Raw genomic sequence first — 16,745 nt, 5'->3', positions numbered from 1 at the left:
TAAGTTTGCAATTCGGAAGTTGGATTGGATAATGTCACGTTGAAATCATGTGATATGCACTGAAGCCTGGTTTCCCCCTTTTCAATGAATATGTCACAGTTGGGATAATTGACTGCCTGTAACCAACGCCAAAATGATTGTCAGAAAGGTCAACCAATTCCGTTAGGCATACTTTGATTTCTATTTTTTACGACTTCTGAATCTGCCATTGTCCTACCGGTTACAATGTGTTTTGGCAATTATGCGGTTTAAACTTTAGGACTTCAAATGTTTTTGTTAAGTCGATTATTTGGCATTTTGGTATACGAGAAACATTAATGTCGTGAATTTGTCTGCCATGTCATTTGGCAACTTGGTTGGCGTTGCGGCCGTAAACACGTCTTGCCGTTGCATTAAGCAAATGAATTTTATTGAAGTGACGTTGTCACTGCATGTTAACATCTACATTGTACAAATCCTGTCTGCCGATACTGTTGTAAGGACAGCAAGACGAATTTCTGACGTGAAATATCTGGCAACAGCACGTTTACGTCACGTTCCTGCTTCTGTAAGAAGTTCTTTGCTCAGTTTCAGCAATATGGCAATGCAATTTTTATTGTAACTGATTTAAGTGCGGGTATTGATTAAACATGTTAAAAGAATTGTTTCAAGAAAATATACCTTCAAAAAAATTATTCATGGCCATGGGTTTTAGATCTTGCTTTAAGAAATTTGTGGGACTTCATTAATTCGGGATATGTTCAATAATCACAGGAAAGTAGGTATTGAATTTCTAAACAGACAGAGGTATGGTAATCATGAATAGTAGTTATGTGAGGATCAATCATCATGATTTGGTAAAAATAAATCTAACCAAAATGTATGTTGTGTTTTTAAAGTTCGTCAGTATATTTGTGCAAAGTGATAGAAACCGAATACTGTATAAATTGTAACAAATAAAACGAACACTTACACAAATCAATATAAGCAATGGACTTGCTACCCGATGATATAAATATTTGATGAACGAAATAAATGCTGATTCTAGTTAATGTCATCAACTAAGACTAGATGTACCCAGTGGTATAAATATTTGATAACCGGAATAAATTAATTTAGCTTAATGTCGTGATGGTAGGTCAAACAAATTAAATAGCTATTCCCACCATGCAGATTCTTTGTCGCTGTTGTAAATAGAAATCAAATCCTCGTTTCATTCACAAAGATAGGCGATATTTTGTTCTTTTAAATATTTATTGTATTCTCTGTCTTCTTTGGTCTTTCTTTATTGCGAAATGTTAATGACGTTATCTGCTTTGTATTTTCATTCTGTCGAATTTTTCCTTTGTTTAAGCTCAGTTGGTAGGAAACCAAGTGAGCTATTGTAATCACTTGGCGTCTGTGATCGACTTGTTAAATTTTTAACTTTGATATTCTATATGACAATTTTTATACGGAATAACTAAACTTGGTAGAATGTTTTGGTGCAATGTCTTTTTCACTTCTTTTTTTTTACTTTTGTGATAATTTTCAACAGACATGGTCGCATACTCCTTTTCTGTTCTTCAAGTTTATCTGCATTATATTTTCCTCATATACACAGATTTTAATAGGGAGAGTGGCCAACAAAACAACGTAATGAATGGGACTTGTAAATAGTCTATAATGCATAAACTATGAATGTTACATCATAAGGACTGTTCAAACTGTTCACCTATTCCTCAAAGAATTGTATTTGTCATACTTTGTTCTTAAGTCGCTGCCATCTTAAATTTCGGATTGAGATTAAAAGGACAAAATAACAAAATTTTACATAGCAACGTAAATCTGTTTAAAAAAGAACAATATAAACGATCAAGGTGAACAGTTTGAACAGTTTATATTGTTCTTTTTTTAACAGATTTACGTTGCTACATGTATGTATAACTTTGTTATTTTGTCCTTTTAATCTCAATCCGAAATTTAAGATGGCCGCCACTTAAGAACAAAGTATGACAAATACAATTCTTTGAGGAATATATGTAAAAAGATTCCTTTTGAACACTGCTTTTTTTATCAAATTGAATATACTTATTCATTTTCATGGTGATAATTTATTCTGCAATTTCCAATGAAGGTCATGAGAACAGTTAAAGCAAATTAAATTCTTAATTAATGTGAAAAAGATTTTTGTTCCAAGGTTACCTTTTGTTGATACATGTATGTTTATTGTCCCGGAATACAAAACTTGTTCTGTTCTCGTCTGACATAACTATAAGGGAATGGGCAGTGGTAAGGGAGCATGGGAGTCGGCGAGAGGGAAACGGCAGAAAGAGACAGGAACCGGAGAAGAAAGGGAGAACAAATTTGGATTTGCTGTACAAAAATAAATTAATTGTCTGGCAGTAAGGGTTAGGGAATTGGAAGTAGTGAAGGGAAGCAGGAGTTTGGGGTAGGTAAGCGAGAATCAGGGACTCCTTCTCAACCCTCCAAATATATATGCATGACATACAAAGTAATGGAAAAAACTGATGATAAACCATATCAAATGGTTTCAATTGCAAGAAATATAGTATCTATTGAAATTAAGTATGTACATATAACACAATAAAATCTTACGTAACACAAAACCCAACAGAAAAAAATGTTTGAATGTATGTTTAAAACGCCTTTGAAAGAGATACATTTACCTTATACTATCACACGTGACGGCGCAGTATATGCACTTTAGTTAGGTGTATTGTCGAAATGTATAGTGTTTTTTTTAGGTATTATTATATGAAGAAAGATTTTGTATCTTTCTAGATAAATATTGCCAGAACGGCTTCGAGTGGGATTCCGTCTTTGGGAACGATTCACAATGCGGTTGTACTAGCTCTTTATTCACACACAAGTCGGCAGTTCAATCAGTAAACATAAACAAATTGGTAAAGTCCAAATTCATTTAATAAAGTCCAAATATAAAGTATCAGTGTTACAATTTAGTTAATTTAAACCAAAAACAATGTATATGAATGCGATGGAAAATCCGAACGCAGTTCATGTGCTCTCGTTGGCATATCCAAACGGAGTCCTCTAATATAATTAATTTATCTTTCTTTAAATACCAAATAGCGTTACTAACAACAAAGTTTGTAATGGTCATTTCGTTAAAAGAAATTAGATAACAGATTGATTACGTTTATGAAAGAGAGTTACGATAGGTGATCAATCTATCGGTGAATTAAATTATGTGGGTATTTGATATGACCGTATAAAAGTTGCATAACGAACTTGTAAAATATTTACATTAGCTTAGAGTTTAAAAGGTTATTGACAAATAGAAATTTATAATCTTACATGTTACAGATGTAAACAAATATTTCGGACATGTAAATTCATAGCGACTTTCGAGATCATTCTTAGTATTGAATAAATTAAATATGCATGCTGTATACGAAATGTACATAATAGAAATCAATATAATTAGACAGTTTGAAATATAAAATTTAGTACCAAAATAATGTGTGACAACTATTCCCTTTTTTAAGAAAATTCGTCCCGAATTTAAAAAAACACGACAGCATTGAATTGAAAGTCAAACAACAATTAATAAAAAATGTTCAATATCGCCGAGATTGTCTGTTTCTTGTGTAAAAAGTTCTGTGATTGGTGTGTCTTTGCTGTTGTAATACCATCTGGTTTTGGTTGTTTTCGATTTCCCTTATAGTATTGACCAATTCAAAATTATCACTCTGCAATTGTTTAATTTGTTGTTCTAATCCATCTATTTCAGCGTACTTTTCATTGCATTCCCTAAAATTTATGTGTGTTTGATCTTCCCAATAGTTTTTCATACGATTTGAATCATTAAGTTCAATTTTTAAAGTTTCTAGTTCATTTTGAATCTGATGGTTTAGGTATGGAGAATGTTCCGAAGATAAAAATAGTTTTTGATTTTGTTCCTGTAAGCTGGAAGTAAATTTGTCCATGTCCGAAGCATAAACTTTGTATTGATTCACGATTTCTTTATGCTGCTGTAGCTCATTAGTGATTCGTTTTACTTCCAAGTCTTGCATGTCTGAATCCTTTTTCTTGTCTTGAATTAGTTGTTTTAGGTTGATATTTTCTTGTTTGATTCTTTGAATTTCCAAGGTCTGGTAAAATTTCGAGGGATAAACGTTTCTAAGCTCATTGTTACTAATTTCGTTGAAAGGTAAAACTGACACAAAATGTTTTCTCTCTTTAAAGCGATGAAGTCGTTGCATGTCTCTCCGCTTTGTAGAACTCGATTTAAGTTCTCGTTTCCGTCGTTTGCGTATAGATAATATGTCTTTTTCCGGAGTGTAATCGTATTTGAGATTGTGTCTCCTTACTCTAGCTGAACGGTTCAATGTAACTTGATTGATATAGTTTACACTATATTCCGAAGGTATTCGGTTGTGAATTCCCTGGTAGTGTTGTTGCCAAGGAATAGGCATCCAGTTGCATGCCGACTCATGTATCTTGTGTGAATGTCTTGATATTTTCGTTTGATATACTAAATCCATTGTTGCAAAGAGTAGGCGCCCGAACCTACTTTGCCACTCGCTTGTTGTATTTGCAAGAGGTTCCTTAGATCGATTCGATACTCCACCAAATTATGAAGAAAGATTTTGTATCTTTCTAGATAAATATTGCCAGAACGGCTTCGAGTGGGATTCCGTCTTTGGGAACGATTCACAATGCGGTTGTACTAGCTCTTTATTCACACACAAGTCGGCAGTTCAATCAGTAAACATAAACAAATTGGTAAAGTCCAAATTCATTTAATAAAGTCCAAATATAAAGTATCAGTGTTACAATTTAGTTAATTTAAACCAAAAACAATGTATATGAATGCGATGGAAAATCCGAACGCAGTTCATGTGCTCTCGTTGGCATATCCAAACGGAGTCCTCTAATATAATTAATTTATCTTTCTTTAAATACCAAATAGTGTTACTAACAACAAAGTTTGTAATGGTCATTTCGTTAAAAGAAATTAGATAACAGATTGATTACGTTTATGAAAGAGAGTTACGATAGGTGACCAATCTATCGGTGAATTAAATTATGTGGGTATTTGATATGACCGTATAAAAGTTGCATAACGAACTTGTAAAATATTTACATTAGCTTAGAGTTTAAAAGGTTATTGACAAATAGAAATTTATAATCTTACATGTTACAGATGTAAACAAATATTTCGGACATGTAAATTCATAGCGACTTTCGAGATCATTCTTAGTATTGAATAAATTAAATATGCATGCTGTATACGAAATGTACATAATAGAAATCAATATAATTAGACAGTTTGAAATATAAAATTTAGTACCAAAATAATGTGTGACAATTATACCTTATGTAAAGTTTCTTATATTATCCAATGGTATTCATTTCATTCGATACGTGGCGTTTTACTTACCTTTCATAGGCCCCGACTACCCTTAGCAACGTGTGATCATTTTAGGAACGGTTTTCAACGCCCAAAATTAACAGCCTTCTGAGTTAGGCCGACGTTTGCAGATTTGGAAAAATTAACTCACATTTATTAAATATTGCTCCCTTAAACATCAAAGTGGAACCTGACTAGGCCATCTAGAAGATATTTGCCGACTTATTTCTCACTATATTCGCGTGTATGCAGTAAATTAATCCGTTAATGAGTAATCGGTGCATATGCAGACAAGCATTAAAACGAGCATTCTTGCAAAATCAACGATTAAAAAAAATTACAGCCGATTTCAATGAGTATGTAGATAAAAGTTATATCTTTGGTTAGCTCTCTTGATAGCTGAACCGTGAAGTCATTATTATGTAATTTAATAACGTATAATACACTCTTTTCGAAGTAGCTTAGCCCTACAGACAAATAGATTGGTTATCTGTCGGACTAGTCTACTCCTATAGGAGGGTAGTTTACCCAAGTTATAATGACTTCAGGGTTCAGCTAGCAAGCAAGCTTACCAAATATAATATCTTTATCTACATTCTCATTGAAATCGGCTGTAAAAGTGACAGTAGTTCATTGGTATCTTAAAGGTGAAATTGCTTGAATTATATAACAGTCATAAATAAATGTATACTTGCTTACAGTAAGAATAATACCATGCAGCAAGTAACACCCATCTTGGATGATACATTTTGATTGATTCTCAAATATCACAGTTAACAAATTAAAACAATAGGTATATCACGAATAATGTTGGAACTCTTTCTTGCAATGATATCCTGAGAGATTTATTTATCATTTTATACGCTTGAGTCTTTAATTCATTTGACCTCTCCAACTTTTAGTCTGGACTTTTGCAACTGAAAGAAGTTTCAGAATCAAATTTGCCGTATCATACCTCTACATTACCAGATAGTTAGCACTGATAGATTTGCGTCGTTTATCTTTCTCCAATCAATAACTTTCTGATAATTTTATTTTTAAAAAGACATTCCTATTCCTAAAAAGAGCATAAGTACGAAAGCCGAGAAGGATCATTCAAAATTCAAAATTCAGAATTCAAAATTCAAAATTCATAATTCATAATTCATAACTTAAAAAAAAATATTGCGAAAACATAACACGTGTTTCCGGTATGATACCACAGAATATGCAAAATGGCGCCAAGGAAGCAACCTGTAAGCATTTTAAAACAATTATAATTTTTAAGTAAAGATTTGAAAATTTACATTCATCAGCTAAAGTTCCTGTTTTGGCGATTAATTAAAAAAAGACAAGATATAATAACAATTCATATTACAATACAAAAGTAGTGATAAGGTGTACCAATTCGATGACAGAGAAAATAAAATTCTAAATCCATAACTATGGATCACTGTGAATAAATATAATCTGCTGAAAGTGTTACGGAATCTGGCAATTGTCAAATAATTTACACATGACATTATATATTCCTGTAAAATGTTTACAAACTTATCCATCTTACAAAAGAGGTCAGATATACTATTTATAAAATTAGTGGAAAATAATGGAAAAAAATAATAAAATAATTTCGGCTTTTTCACAATGCATATTTTAAAAACTATTAGTTTTTTGTGATTTTCTTTGATTTATATTGCTAGAAGACTCAGATTTTAAATGTAATTTTGCTAAAGTTAACATTATAGAAAAATTAAAACTATGATATATTATCATTAAGAATTAGATAAACAGGCGACATAATTTCCCAGGTAGTACAAAAACATTTTATTGATATTTTTAAAATATCTTGCAAAATGTAATCAAAATATCATCCAAAAACATGTTTTGATGTGATATGTCTTGCTTTACTCATAGCATATTTTATGGAAATATTTGTTCTGAATGTTTAAAGAGCATTATTTTTAAATATCTTGATTATATATTGAATTAACATAATTTTGATATAATTCAGTGTCAATTGAAAATATCCAGACAACATCTTTCAAACATCTGGACAAAAAATATTCTTCTTATGTCTAGGATAAGTTTTATGGATGTCTACCAAATGTTTTTATATACAGTCTGTCAACCATGTACCCATTTTAATAAAAAGTTTATGATTTAATATGAAATGCTTTAGTATAAAAGATTATAAGTCCTCTCTTAAAATTCAGACGTTTCACAACTATCAATTGGAGAGCAATAATTTTTCTCGTGTCAAACATCTCATAATTTCAATTACAATGAGTAACATGAAACTATATTCAAATTGTATTTGTTGTTTTGGGCTGGTTTTAACTATTTTTTATTTGTGCATAAAAATATTTAATCATTTAGGTAAATACATTTAAATGACTACACAGATTTGAAAATGTTAGATAAAGAGAATGAAGAGCACATTTTTTTTTGTTAGAACGTTGGAATAATATAAAACATAAATTTTCAATTATGTGGTATAAAGGGGGGAGATAAGTACCTAACACGTTGGCATGTTGTTGGCACAATGTTGGCTTATATTTCTTTATTGGCAAGAAATATCAATGATATTTATTTTATAAACACTGTTTTAAAAACTTTGAATTTTCTAGTTCTAGGCACAGATCATCGTAGTCCTATTTGGTATGACTTTATCATTTGATTTTTTATTGAGTCCTCAATGCTCTTCAAACACAATCGTTATTCGCTAGATAATTTTACTTTTGACTTGATTGGAATTTTCATCCAAGTTAGATTAGATTTGTTAAAACTTTTCTATCAAAAATGAGAAGACATTCATGTTAATCTGATTAAAAAATTATATAGAAAATATTTCCTTTTTCATATCAAACATGGGCTTCACACAAATATCACTTACAAACATTAGAAAAACATTTGTCGTACATCTTACAAATATCAATTAGAAATATTATGTAAAAATGTTTATAAAATATTTCTTTTTTCATATCAAACATGTGCTTCACTCAAATATCACTAACAAACATTTGGAAAACATTTCTATCATACATCTTACAAATATCTATTAAACATATTATCTTAAAACGATTATGAAACAGTCTTTAACTAATATTTTCTAAATAAAATCGAAAAAATATAGTGTTATGATGTTATTGAAATATTCATTAGATATTACCATTTTTATATTTTTAATTAAGACAAGAAAATTATATTGATGTTAAATCAAAAAGATATTTTATCATACATCAAACCTATGCTTTACATAGATATTAATCAAAAATGTTTTGTAAACATTTCTTTTATACATCTAATAAATATATATATTAAATGTAATATAAAAATGTCCATCAGATATTGTTTGAATATTGCAAAGAAATATCTCCTCGACATACAATTGTTCTCATTTAGAAAACTGTCTATTTAACGTTTTAAAAACATCAGCAAAGAATATTTATTTATTTATTATAAAAAAAAATATTTACAAAACATGTTTTTATATTAGCAATCAAACATTGGAATGAAATATTATTATTAAATATCATTCATGCATAATTTCTGATTTAAAAAAAATGTCTATAAAATATTTTTTGGTAAATATTTTTGACAAACATACATATAACCAGTCAATAATATCATGAAAATATTATGTGTTAGCTGGGTTACTGTGTCTGGGTATTCTTTACACAAGGTTGACTGGGTGCATAAGAGATTATGACACTATAACTCCTATTTTATCAAAACAAATTGCTCTTCCAAGAATAAGAGAAAAATATAAAAATATTACTTTTTATTTTCGCTATGTAAATCAGATTTTGTCGGCTTCGTGAATGACGTCACTCAAATATGAAAAGACATATATATATCTAATACATGTACATGTAGGCAAATATTTCTATAGTCTCGTTGACTTAGGTCGAGGCCATATATATAGTTTCACACTTGTCCTTCATCCCGTCATTCTGCCATTCCGTCATTCCATAATACCGCAGTCCCACTGGGCCACGATCGCACTACGATCTGTGAAAAAAATGCAAATTTTGACGATCGTAGTGCGATCTCGTAGCTCGTAGTAAGGTCGTATCACGGTCGTAGTGAGGTCTTCAAGATCGTGATGAGCGTGGTCAACTTTAAACATGTTCAAAACAATCGTGGAGCGGTCGTGGCAAGATAGGTCGTAGTAGAACACGGCCGACGCTCGGCTAACCGAGAGATTGGTCGGTTAATCTATATTGAGTATGTGGCTATATGGGCGATTGGTCTGTAACAGTTAATCGGGTTGGTTATACGTCTGTTGAGAGTAAAACGCACAATTTAATGTTAAACTCTATTTAATATACAAAATTTTGGCATATTATAAGAACCAAATCAAAAAAAGAAAAGTGTCTGACAAAATGATATCTATCATAGAACATTTTCCACCTGTAAAAACATTTCATAGTCTGCACAGTTTTCAGTAAAACTAAAAGGCGTCGCGCAAGTATGTTTTATTTATGCTGATACGCATAGCAATTTTTTTAATGAAAGGAGAAATAAACAATTTTAGATATCATTTTAAGGACACAAAATAGTACTTTGGTTCTAAAAAATATATTGACATTAGTAAATATTTCATAATTGTAATATAACGTGAATGATACCACGTTTTAGTGAAAATTATGGGAATAAAGTCTGTTAATGGGTTGGACAATTGAAATTATGTCAGTTAAGAGTTATTTAGCCACGATGATAGTTTTGCTACCTTTATATTTTCCCATTGAAAAAGTTAGGAATGAGATGTTCTTGAGTAAAAAAAAAATGACAATGAATACGGTGCAACAGTATCCTTCTAGTAAGAGCATTTTTATTTTGACTTTCTGTGGATTTTATGGAAGGATGTGTCTATGGATTGGCCGCTGTAATATATTATGCATGCATTTATTATTAACGTTTTCAATCAGCTTTTTTTTGTGTGTGCGTTCAGAGTAGCACGTTCTCAAATCCGACTGAAAGTGTCTTTCTAATACAGAACAGGGTACATATAACGTGTTGTCGTTCTCATATGCACATAATGTTTGTCACTGGACGTAAATTCTAATTCGTCAGAATCATCCAATTGATTCTTTTCTTCTATTACTTAATCATATCTTGTTTACAAATCATTCTAAAGAAGTAAATGGAAAGGAGCGAATGCAGCTACATGTACATAAGGTTATCTTAAGTTTTAACTCATTTCATTTCATTTCTAGTTCCTTTCTACATAAGTGCAGAGGAGAACTACACATGTAAACTTCTAGCATTTGTCACCAATATGAGTACATCGCAATCCGTTACTGTTTCAAAACTCAGGGGTTTCATGTCTGTATTCTTAAAAAAATATTATTTGTTCACTCTTTTTTAGCAATGCATTAGTTTCTACTGTTCTTATCTATTATTCTATAGTCTACGTCTCCATCCAGATTCTCGTGTATACCACGAGGGTCCAGATCGGGGTGTTGTTTATTTCTGTGCTATTTAAATTGTTATGTCACTTTTCTTTCAATTTTATTTATCTTACTCATTATTCTTTCTCTATTCTTTATATTTTAGCATCACAATATATTTTACTTACTGATGTTGAGTTACATTACGACGTTTATCTCTGATTTATATACTGGTTACCAATGTAGATGACAAATTGGTGGCATTCATGACAATTAAACAGAATCCACATGATATATGCGACCATTCTTGGATGAAATTAATATTACTACAATATTACACTTTTTGAAACCATTTTTATCAATTTTCATTTTCCATTGTCTAAATTGTTCATGTGTTGTTTCCGTATATTTTATGTTTCATTGCCCATAAGCTGTTTCCGTATATTTTAGTCGCTCGTCTTGAGCCTACCCATTTGATTCGATCACAACCAATATGCAATAAAATTATACTTTATTGCCATTCATTACTCTTAACAGACCAATTAACAGACCGGGTTTAAATTTATACATCCGACCCATTAACAGACCAGGTTTTAAATAAAGATTGATTTATGTTACAAAAATATAGATTTTCGTGTAGATTTTTCACACAATGATATCAATATGGTTAACAAACATAATGCCGGTCTTTTTTCGATGTTCAAATTCTTGCATGCAAGTAAATTCAACCAACGTGTCATTTTGTGTACTTAATGTGTGTGTAAAATGTGTATAAAGTTATTGATGAGTAACCCGCCTTTTCATTTTGTAGATCGTACATTGAAGCTAGAAAAATAATAATTACACCACTGCATTCAGTACATTGAATTGTTTTGTTAGACATGAATAATTTTTATGATAACAATATATTTAAAAAGTAATACAATGAAACATGCTGAACTTTCAATGATTTTCTCGATAACACCTGATTAACAGACTTTAGCCAACCCGATTAACAGACCAACCGCCGATATAGCCGCATACTCAATATAGATTAACCGACCAATCTCTCGGTTAGCCGAGTGTCGGCCGTGTAGAAGCGTAGTGAGAGCGCACTGAGGTCGTGGTAAGATCGCAAAGGTCGCTGTATCATCGTAACGAGAGCGTAGAGAAAGCGTGATTCTAATCGGAGAGACTGCGCTACGATCTCACAGCGACGTCATTACGACCTCACTACAACCATCAAGTTCTCACCGCAACCCAACTACGCTTCCACTACGACTTTACCACGTTTACACCACGCTGTTTACGACTATAGTACGATTCTAGCACGCCCATACCGTCTTCATCACGCTCGTTTTGGTGTAACACCACTAATTCAGGCCCGGCCAGAAAGCACATACCAGAAAGTAGTACATATTTAACACAAAATAGTTCCTACGCATGAGTGTAACTTTCAAAATATGTACAATATTTAGATATTTTTGGTATCAAATGAAAGCTGAAGGACTGGTGATCATTGTAGAACACTTTTGGACTTTTTATTTTGAAAATTAAAAAAACTGCACCAAATTTTAAAAAGAGGGTACATTTTGTCTGTTTGTCAGATCTGAAGTACCTGTTTTGGTACAACCGAAGTTCCGGAAACCAGTTCTTTCCTATATGCAATTAAAGGTATGTTTATCTTTTCAGTACAAGACACCATAAAGTGTTGCTTTGAAATGCAATGATTGCCACTTTATTTGAACTTAAAACAAAAGAGGTGTGCCTGCTTGAAACGGAGGAATTTAACATAGAAAGCAATGGGACCATGAATTAGTGGTGTACTTCCTGTTACAGAGAATCATCAGAAATCCAATTTTTAGAAGCTGTACCTATTCCAATGAAAATAAGTCAAATTTGATGTTAGTAATCGTGTTTATTCATCTTTTTTTGGTGAACCATCCTGTTTATGGGAAATTTAAGCTCTTAAATTGGCATACTCAAGTATTTTAGCCTTTTATGGTCATACAACATGCATGCAGTTAAGACAGTGACTTGACTCCAAGTTCTTATTTATGCATTTTTTGTGATTGAAATCAATAAAACATGTATTTTATGACTTGTATATGGTACAAAATAGCTCTTGGTCAAAATAATCCTATGATTTTTCAAGTTTTATTGTGTTTCTTATGGTAACCTTTTACAATCTAGGCAAATGGTATAAACTCATATAAGAATTCTAAAATCTCACTGTACATGCAGTTTTGAACCAGTTTAGCAAGTTATCTAGCTGAGGGATATATAAATTGCTCTTAATAATCTATGTTTTACCACAGAATTACGGTTTATACAAAAAAAAAGCCCTTTTCCAATTTCAAGAAAAAAGGGGGCACAATTTTCTCATTTATGTCTTAAGTTTGGACTAATGTATTTTTATTGATGAAGAACCTCTGATACAAATATGACTATTGGTAAGCACATAGATTTCCTACTAGAAATTAATAAATAAAACAATGATATTGAGAATAAATAAAGTATATTGGCCATTGGTAATATCCATATGCAGTTTTCTTTCAATAACCCATATGTTACTACCAGTCCAATTTGAGCTTTAAATTAGTAAAATAGTATTTGGACTACAGCTTAATATGTTTTTTATTGCTTGAAATAGATCATAGAATGAAATAAAGTAATGTTCAAGTCAATATAGCAAGTTTGGTTCTGTTATAGGTGTAACACCACTAATTCAGGCCCGGCCAGAAAGCACATACCAGAAAGTAGTACATATTTAACACAAAATAGTTCCTACGCATGAGTGTAACTTTCAAAAAAGAGACAGTTGCAGGATGTTTGTTTTGTTTCTTGTAGAAAAAGGTGCCTGAATATGGCAAAAGGGTCCCAGAGAACTAAGAATTTTAATGCAGTAAAATACATTCTTCACAAAGCAGAATATGAATAAAACTAGAGACTCTGAAGTGAATGTGTCGCTCACCTGTGTCTAATGTGGTTTTGGAAATCATGTAAAAGAAGGTGAAAATCTTACATTTAGTTACCGAAAAGCACTTGTCATTATTCAAATAAGTGTTTACATTTTGACCATTTGAAATTGTCTGTTAAACATTTCCCCACGTACTTCTATACAGTAAATCCCTATGTTATATTTTTGTCCTGAACATGCATGAAATATTTGCCACTGGACGTTAAGCAAAAAATCAAACTATTATTTTAGCCATGGTGGCCATGTTGGTTAGTTGGTGAAGTGATCAGATATATTTTTAAAACTAGATACCCTAATGATGATTGTGGTCAAAATTTGTTTAATTTGTCTCAGTCGTTTCACAGGAAAACTTTTTGTAAAAGAATAAAACAAATTACCAAAAATTGACTATAATACCGCAGTCCCACTAGACCACGATCGCACTACGATCTGTGAAAAAAATGCAAATTTTGACGATCGTAGTGCGATCGTGTAGATCACAGTAAGGTCGTATCACGGCGTGGTGAGGTCTTCAAGATCGTGATTAGCGTAGCGTGGCCAACTTTGAATATGTTCAAAACAATCAGGGTGTAGTGGTGAAATCAGGTCATCGTAGAAGTGTAGTGAGAGCGTAAGAAGGTCGTGCTAAGATCGCAAAGGTCGTTGTACTATCGTAGCGAGAGAGTAGTAAAAGCATGATTCGATTCGGAGAGACTGCGCTACGATCTCCCAGCGATGTTATTACGACCTCATGATCACTACGACCAGCACGTTCTCACTGCAACCCAACTACGCTTCCACTACGACTATAACACGTTTACACCACGCTGTTGAAGATCATAATACGATTCTAGCACGCACATGCCGTCCTCATCACGCTCTTCTTACGACCTGACTACATCATACTAATGCATTAATGACAATTGGAAGGAATGGAACAGTATTAATATGGAACATGATGTTAACGTTATTGGTGAGAGCGGAATTAGATCGCGGTATGAACGTTATAAGATCGTATAATGATCTTCATAAGACTATTTAGAGTGTGATATAATCACAGAAGATGCGTGGTAAGATCGTGTTGCAATAAGATAAATCGTGGTATGTCGCAGTGAGAACTTGATGAGCGTTGTAAGATCGCGATTATCGTGGTGAGGTCGCAGAATAAGAATGGTGAGAACGTGGTTTAATCGTAGCGGGATAGTTGTAGAAGCGTAATGAAAACATAGTAGCATCATGGAAACAACAAAAATTCACATTTTCATGCCGCTCATACCGCGACCTCACCACGATCTGAATATATTTTAGATCGTGGTGAGCGTGGTGCACTCGTGGTCTGACAGACTGGTGTGACTAGGGCATTAGGGGTCTATTGACAATTTTGGTCATTTGACTTATTTGTAGATCGTAGTTTTCTTAACATTATTGCTGCTTACAGTTTATCTCTATCTATCTAAACCTTATGAACATTTTTACCCTGTAAAATTTACTCTAAATGCTTTAGTTTCAAAGATATAAGCCAAAAAACTGCATTTACCCCTATGTTATATTTTTAGCAATGGCGGCCATGTTGGTTGGCAGGCGGGGTCGTCGGACAAATTTTTTAAACTAGATACCCCAATGATGATTGTTTTAAATTGGCCGAGTAGTTTCGGAGGAGAAATTTTTTGTACAAGTTAACAGACGACGACGACAGATTCAAATGATGAGAAAAGCTCACTTGACCTTGACCTTTTCAAAATTAGTTCTTAGATTAGATTCACAAGAACAAGTTGTTCTTAAAGCTAGGTTCACACTGCCGATCAGATCAACTCGACCAAGCCCGATCAAGACAAATTACGTGATCGGGAGACTGGTCTGACTCAATCGACAAGAATGTTCGATCTGACTTTCTACCCGAGATTTTTTGACATGTCAAAAACATTCGAGTAAGGATCGAGAAGCAAGTCACTCGAGACGAGATCGAGAATTCGTTGAGTAGCGGTCTAAATGATCGGGAAAGGATCGTGTAGAGATCGAGTTTGGTCGAAATACAAAAAAAATACCGATCGGTACTCGATCATTTCGACCTTTGCTCGACTAATGTCCGATCATTTCCAGATTAACTCGACTAATGCCCAATCGCTTCCAGATCACTGCGACTTCTATATTTATTTTATCCCAGACCAATTCGACCAATACCCGATCCCTTCGCGACCTCATTCGACCACTCTTCGATCTCTACTCGTCCATACACGAGAACACATGACTGCTACACGATTCTCTAAAAATGTGTGCATATCTGATAAACTCTCATAACTCTGCTTCCGCAAAAGTATATTGGCAATATTATTTTTAACTGTACAAATATTCCTCCATGAACAGTTCGTGTCTTTACTCTTGCAAAGAGAGGTAACATTTTAAAAGAGAGGCAAAGGACACCAAAAGCACAATCAAACTCAAAGGTAAGAAACAAACCGACACAGTCATAGCAAAAAACGAAAACCGACGAGAAGACAAACAGCAGTCCCAATAACATAGGGACCTAAAAATTTAGCAAAACGTACTAACCTAACAATACCTGGGATGAACTCAGGTGTTTCGGAAGGGAAGAAAATTCTGCAATTTTCAAATATGAAAGTAATTGTGCAATAACATTCATTATTAGACTGCTAATGACTAAGTTATCTTTCAAAGTTGGTTTATATGAACATTAAGATTATATTTTACTTGTTTTATGGGTTATTTTCTGTTTTGTCTGTCCGTATTTTCCGTTTGTCCAGAAATGTTTGTAGTATAAAATAAGAATATGTGGTACAATTGCCAATTAGACATCTTCTCACAGAACACAAAAGGACACAGAAATTATTAATAACAACTGTAAGTCACCTTACAGTTAATGTGTTTTTCATTTGAACTTTTTGACGTAGTTTCACACAAAAAGGAGAGAAAAGACGAATCTACAGATATTTTTTTTATTTAGAGCGAATGTCTTTCTAACACTAACAATACAAACTGTTTAGCGAGCACACGTTTTAATCATTTGTTTCTAACATACTTTTGTAAAGTTTGCATAATTATGTCCTCTATGTCTAAAACA

This window comes from Mytilus galloprovincialis, chromosome 5 (assembly GCF_965363235.1).
Source record: "Mytilus galloprovincialis chromosome 5, xbMytGall1.hap1.1, whole genome shotgun sequence".
NCBI classification, from domain to species: domain Eukaryota; kingdom Metazoa; phylum Mollusca; class Bivalvia; order Mytilida; family Mytilidae; genus Mytilus; species Mytilus galloprovincialis.
This window is presented reverse-complemented; position numbering follows the sequence as displayed.